This window comes from Impatiens glandulifera, chromosome 1 (assembly GCF_907164915.1).
Source record: "Impatiens glandulifera chromosome 1, dImpGla2.1, whole genome shotgun sequence".
NCBI classification, from domain to species: Eukaryota; Viridiplantae; Streptophyta; class Magnoliopsida; order Ericales; family Balsaminaceae; genus Impatiens; species Impatiens glandulifera.
In genome coordinates this window covers 105412221-105419218 of record NC_061862.1, presented here as the reverse complement: position 1 = coordinate 105419218, position 6998 = coordinate 105412221, and positions in this window count along the sequence as shown.

The following is a 6998-nucleotide window of genomic DNA, read 5'->3' as shown; positions in this document are numbered from 1 at the left end:
TTTAAAATTTAAACTTAAAAACTGGATTTTTAAAATCTTTTGTTCTTGAGTTTAATTTGAATATTTTGATGTAATTAGCTGCTATACATGTTTGTTGATATGTTAAAAAGTATCACAAGCAACTGTTTCATCATTTTGATCATGTTTGATCAAATTGTGTTTTTGAATTTTTTTAGATTTTGATTCAATCTTCAAAAAATATTTTAATGTTTGAATGATGATCTTGTTTTGGTTGAGTTCAACTATATTCATCAATTCAAAGCTAATGGAACAAAAATCAGCCTCGAAATGGTCTAATTTAAAATTTCAAAAAATTTGACCTAGAAATTGTGTTTTGAAATTAATCTTTGTAAAGATCCAATAATCGTGATTTATGTTAGGGTATGTTTGGATCGGTGGAATTGGAATCCCAATTCCAATTCCATGAGAATTGGCATTGAATTCCAATTCAATTCCTATGTTTGAGAAAATTATAGAATTGTAATTCAATTCCAATTCCTATGTTTGGGAAAATTATAAAATTTTAATTCAATCACAATTTCTATATTTGTAAAAATAAAATGTAATAAAAATAATTATTCAAATTATATAAATTTAATTCTCTTTTATTAATCTAATATAAACTAACCATCTTTCACTTCAATATATTCTCTTGATTTTTACTACATTGATTTTCATTACAGTCGAACACGTTTTTGGCATGTTTAACATGTTTTTGACATGTTTAACACATTTTTACATATTTAATACATTTTTCACGTTTTTGGCACGTTTAAACACGCTTTTGACATGTTTAACACATTTTCACACGTTTAACACAATATCACACATTTAACATATTTTTCACGTTTGGGCACGTTTAGCACGTTTTTGACATTTTTAATACGTTTAACATGTTTTTCACACATTTTGACAAGTTAAACACGTTTTCACATTTTTGGCACGTTTAACACGTTAAAAACACCAGGTTCTGTTCTGAGACAAAAAGACACTCTTGGTTTTTGTATGATTCAATTTTTCCATAGCTAGGTAAACAAAATGGATCGAAAACATAGTCCGATTTTTTGACATATTTAACATGTTTTTCACACGTTTAACACGTTTTTCATACGATTAACACATTTTTCACATTTTTAACACATTTTTCAAACGTTTAACATGTTTTTCACATTTTTGGCACATTTCACATGTTTTTGGCATGATTAACACGTTTTTCACACGTTTTATACATTTTTAGCACCTTTAACACGTTTTTGACATGTTTAACATGTCTAACACGTTTAACTCTTTTTTCCACATGTTTAACACGTTTTTGGAACGTTTAACATGATTTCACGTTTTTGACACGTTTAACACGTTTTTGGCACATTTAACACATTTTTCACATTTTTGGCATGTTTAACACGTTTTTCACGTTTTTGGCACGTTTAACACTTTTTCATGTTTTTTGCACGTTTTACATGTTTTTGACATGTTTAGCACGTTTCTCACGTTTTTGGCACGTTTAACACGTTTTTGACATGTTTAACATGATAAATGTGCCAAAAACATGATAAACATGTTTAATATGTGAAAAATATGTTAAACTTGTCAAAAACGTAAAAACATATCAAAAACGTGTTAAACATGTCAAATATGTGAAAAACTTGTCAAATGTACCAAAACGTAAAAAAGATGTCAAAACGTGAAAAACGTGTTAAAAACGTGAAAACCTGTAAAAAAAATGTGTTAAACGTGTCCAAAATGTGAAAAATGTGTTAAACGTGTCAAAAACGTGAAAAACGTGTTAAACGTGTCAAAAACGTGAAAAACGTGTTAAACGTGTCAAAAACCTGTTAATCGTGCCAAAAACGTGTTAAACGTGTTTAATGTGTGAAAAACGTGTTTGACGTGTCAAAAACGTGTTATACGTGTACAAAACGCGTCAATTGTGTCAAAATGTGTCAAAAACGTGTTAAACATGTCAAAAATGTGTTAAATGTGTTTGATATGTGAAAAACATTTTAAACGTGTCAAAAATATGAAAAACGTGTAAAAATGCATTAATCTTGTCAAAAACGTGAAAAACGTATTAAACATGTCAAAAACGTGTGAAACGTGCTAAAACATGATAAACTTGTTTAATATGTGAAAAACGTGTTAAACATGTCAAAAACTTGTTAAACGTGCCAAAAACATGATAAACGTATTTAATGTGTGAAAAACGTGTTAAACATGTCAAAAACGTGAAAACTTGTGAAACGTGTCAAAAATGTGTTAAACGTGCCAAATATGTGAAAAGTTTGTTAAATGTGCCAAAACGTGAAAAACGTGCTAAAACGTGTCAAAATTGTAAAAAAAACGTGTTAAACGTGTAAAAATTGCGTTAAACATGTCAAAAATATGAAAAACGTGTTAAACATTCCATAAATGTGTTTAACGTGTTCAATATGTAAAAAACATGTTAAACGTGCCAAAAACGTAAAAACATGTTAAACGTGTGAAAAACATGTTAAAATGTGTTAAATGTGACATAAATGTGATAAACGTGTTTAATATGTGAAAAACGTGTTAAACATGTCAAAAACGTGTTAAACTTGTTCAACTAAAAAAAATATCGGTTCAATATTATAATATCCTAAATTCCAAAAACTAATATTATTGATTAAAAACTTTAATCGTGTTTAAAAAATAAAAAATAAATTATATTGTTGAAAATATATATATAAAATATTTGGAATTACAATTTAAATTGAGAACTATAAAATTATACTATATCCAATTTCATTGGAATTCTAATTCCAATTTCAATTCTTAATATTAAAGTGTGTATCAAACATAAGAATTGGAATTACGAATAATGTTTGATAAACACTTTAATATTAAGAACTGAAATTGGAATTAGAATTTATTGGAATTCAATATAGTATAATTTTATAGTTCTCAATTCCAATCTTTTTAGGTAAAAGATCGGAATTGTAATTCCAAATATTATATATATATATATATATATATATATATATATATATATATATATATATATATATATATATATATATATATATATATTTTCAACAATATAATTTATTTTTATTTTCTAAAACACTGTTACAGTTTTTAATCGATAATTTTAGTTTTTGAAATTTAGAATGTTAAAATATTGAACCAATATTTTTTTTAGTTGAATAAGTTTAACACGTTTTTTACATGTTTAACACGTTTTTCACATATTAAACACGTTTATCACATTTATGTCACGTTTAACACATTTTAATACGTTTTCACAAGTTTAACATGTTTTCACGTTTTGGTACGTTTACATGTTTTTTACATGTTTAACATGTTTAACACATTTTTCATGTTTTTTACACGTTTAACACGTTTTTGACACGTTTTAGCACATTTTTCACGTTTTAGCACGTTTAACAAGTTTTTCACATATTTGGCACGTTTAACACATTTTTGACACGTTTCACGTGTTTTCATTTTTTAACACGTTTAATACGTTTTCACACATTAAACACGTTTATCATGTTTTTGGCACGTTTTGACACGTTTAACACGTTTTTCACACATTAAACACATTTATCATGTTTTTGGTACGTTTAACACGTTTTTCACGTTTTTGACACGATTAACGCGTTTTTTACACGTTTTTCATGTTTTTGACACGTTTAAACGTTTTTCATATATCAAACACGGTTAACACGTTTTTGACACGTTTAACACATTTTTGACACGTTTAACACGTTTTGACACGTATAACACATTTTTTACGTTTTTGACACGTTTAACACATTTTTCACACATCAAACAATATCCAATTCAAAAGAAAGTTGACCACAGAAACACAAAAATCCCAAAACAGCAAGGTAAGCAAATTAAGTAAAATACAATTCCTTATAGCCCAGCTATATGGGAAAAATAGAAAGGAAGAAAAAGTAAAAGAAGAGGAAGTGAAGCTGGAACATCTTCTTTTCATTAATGAACTTAATGACATGGAATATTAGAGGGTTAAATGACCCTATAAAAAGAAGAGATGTTAGAAGAATAGCAAAAAAGAATGAAATCATAGTATTTGGAATTATTGAAACAAAAGTTAGACAAAGTCAAATAGAGAATGTTGCCCAGGGTTGCTTTTAAGAAGAATGAGAATTTATTCATAACTCTGATGGGGTTAAAAGTAGAATCTGGGTAGGATGGGATAAAAGAAGGGTTGAAATTAAGAAATTTTTGAAAACAAGCAAGTTATTTTGACAGAGGTTATCAATCTGGTGACAAGGGTAAAAATATTCTTTGCTGTAGTCTATGCAAGCAACTCTGGGACAGAGAGGAAGACACTTTGGAATGATTTGAGAAGAAGCATTATGGACAACGAACCTTGGGTTATTATGGGAGATTTTAACGTTACAAGATTCGGAAATGAAAGAGAGCCTGAGATAGACATAACACAAGACATGCAAGATTTCAATGAATGCATTCGAGACATAAACTGCATTGAACCGTCTTTCTCAGGTAATCTATTTTCATGGTCAACTACAAGAGGGACGGACGACATGAGAAAGAGCAGAATTGATAGAGGCCTAGTGAATGAAAATGGATGGAATTTTACCCAATAAGCCAAATCCAGGTTTTGCAACCAGGTATCTCTGATCACTACCCTTTGAAATTGTTTTGGGAAAATGAGAAAAAATAGAAACGACCCTTTAAGTTCTTCAACTTCTGGATGAAAGATGAAGAATTTAATAAAATCTTTAATGAAACTTGGAACATCATAATTAATGGAACAAAGATGTTCAGAGTTTGTGAGAAACTAAGATGACTAAAAGGGAAGCTAAATAAGTTAAACCGGAAAAAATATAGTGGGATTTCTAAAAGAGTAGAGGAAGCTAGAACGAAACTGGAGGAAATACAGAGCAATGCACTAAGAGCCCCAAATCTACCTTATAACAGGGAAGATGAAAAAGAGGTTCTTACGCGATTTAGAGACCTCTGTTCTAAAGAGGAAAGTTTTGCTAAGCAAAAATCTAGAGAAAATTGGCTTTCATTAGGAGACAAGAATATTTCTTTCTTCTATAAAAAAATGTTCATCAAGGAATTTCAGAAATCAGGTCCCAAGGCTCACAAACTCAAATGGAGATGTTTTACAAGTACAAAAGGCAGTTCATGAGGAAGCAATAAGTTTCTACAAAGAGCTGATTGGAACAGAAACGAGCACAATAATAGAGGACAGCCGAAGATTGCTTCAACAAATTGTGCAAAGGAAAATCAGTGAAGAAAGTGGTAACCAATTGATTACAATAGTCAGTATGGAAGAAGTCAGAAAAACTGTGTTTTCGATGAAAGAGGATAAAAGCCCAGGGCCAGATGGTTTCAATGCGAACTTCTTCAAAGAAAACTAGGAAATAATGGGAAAAGATGTAAGCGAAGGGGTTTTAGAATTCTTTCAAAACAAGAAAATGTTGAAGCAATGGAATGTCACAGTGTTGAATTTGATTCCTAAGAATTCAATTCCGGAAAAAATTCAGGACTTTCGTCCTATTTCATACTGTAATGTTATTTACAAAATTATTTCAAAAACTATTTCGTAGCATTTGAAAACAGTTATTGATAAACTTGTAGGATTAGGGCAATCAACATTTATTCCCAAATGCTCTATTTCCCATAACATCTTACTCATGCAGAGTTTATTGAATGGATATGGCAAGAAAAACATATCGCCACGTGTGGCTTTCAAAATTGACATTAAAAAATCTTTTGACTCGATCAGATGGGGATCAATCCACGAATTCCTCCTTGCTGCAGGTTTTCCAATTATCTTCATTGATTGGATTATGCAATGTGTTTCCACTCCTCACTTTATTGTGAGCGTAAATGGTATCCATGGAGGCTTTTTCAAGGGTGAAAGGGGAGTAAAGCAAGGAGACCCTATATCTCCTTACCTATTCGTCTTAATAATGGAAATTCTTGACTGCATTTTAAAAATGCTTCTAAGAAGTCATCATTTCAAATTTCACCCGTACTGCAAAGATGAAGCAATAACCCATATATGTTTTACAGATGATTTATTTTTTGTGGCTTATGCGGATGTTGAATCTGTTAGTATAATCAAATAAGCTCTAACAATCTTTTCGAGTATTACAGGTCTATACATCAATGAGGACAAAAGTCAGCTTTCTATGGAGGGGTTAATAAAGAAAGAAAAGAAAACATATTCAATATTATGGGAATCAAGGAAGGTGAACTACCAGTGAAATACCTTGGAAATACCTTGGAGTACTCCTGTCATCAAAACAACTCAGATACAATCACTTCAGACAACTGGTAGAAAAGGTTAGAAATTCTGTCTTAGGTTGGGCTACGAAAAAACTGTCTTATACAGGTAGAATCGAGCTCGTTAAAAGAGTCATCTTTGGAATTATTGGCTAATGGGCACAATAGATAGTCATCCCAAAGAAAGTAATGGTTGAACTCGATAGAATCATGAGAGACTAAATTTGGGGAACACAAGGAAGAGGAGGAAAAAAACTTAAATGGGAGGATGTTTGCACTCCAATAGAAGAAGACGGACTAGGAATAAAAAGTTGTGTTGAATGGAACAAAGCCCTCACCATCAAGAGCTTATGGGAGTTGGAGCAAAAAGCGGACTCCCTATGGGTCAAATGGGTGCATACAAGATTTAATAAAGAAGAGTAGAGTATCTGGACACGAAGCATCAATGAAAGAATGGCATGGTCATTGAAGAAAATCCTAAAAACAAGAAAATATGCATTTCAAATGGTGAAAACCACAATTGGAAATGGAAGAGGGGTACTATTCTGGCATGATCCTTGGTTGGATAATATTCCCATTATATTCAAAGAAGAAATGCAAGGAAACAGAGTTAGAAGAGAATACATCAAATACTCATTTAGAGACGTCTATGAAGGTAGATGTGATTCACTTTTGAGGCGTATTCCAGAAGGTGATAGAATCCTAAAACTAATGAGGCAGAAGAAACTCAATGAAAGTAATTATGA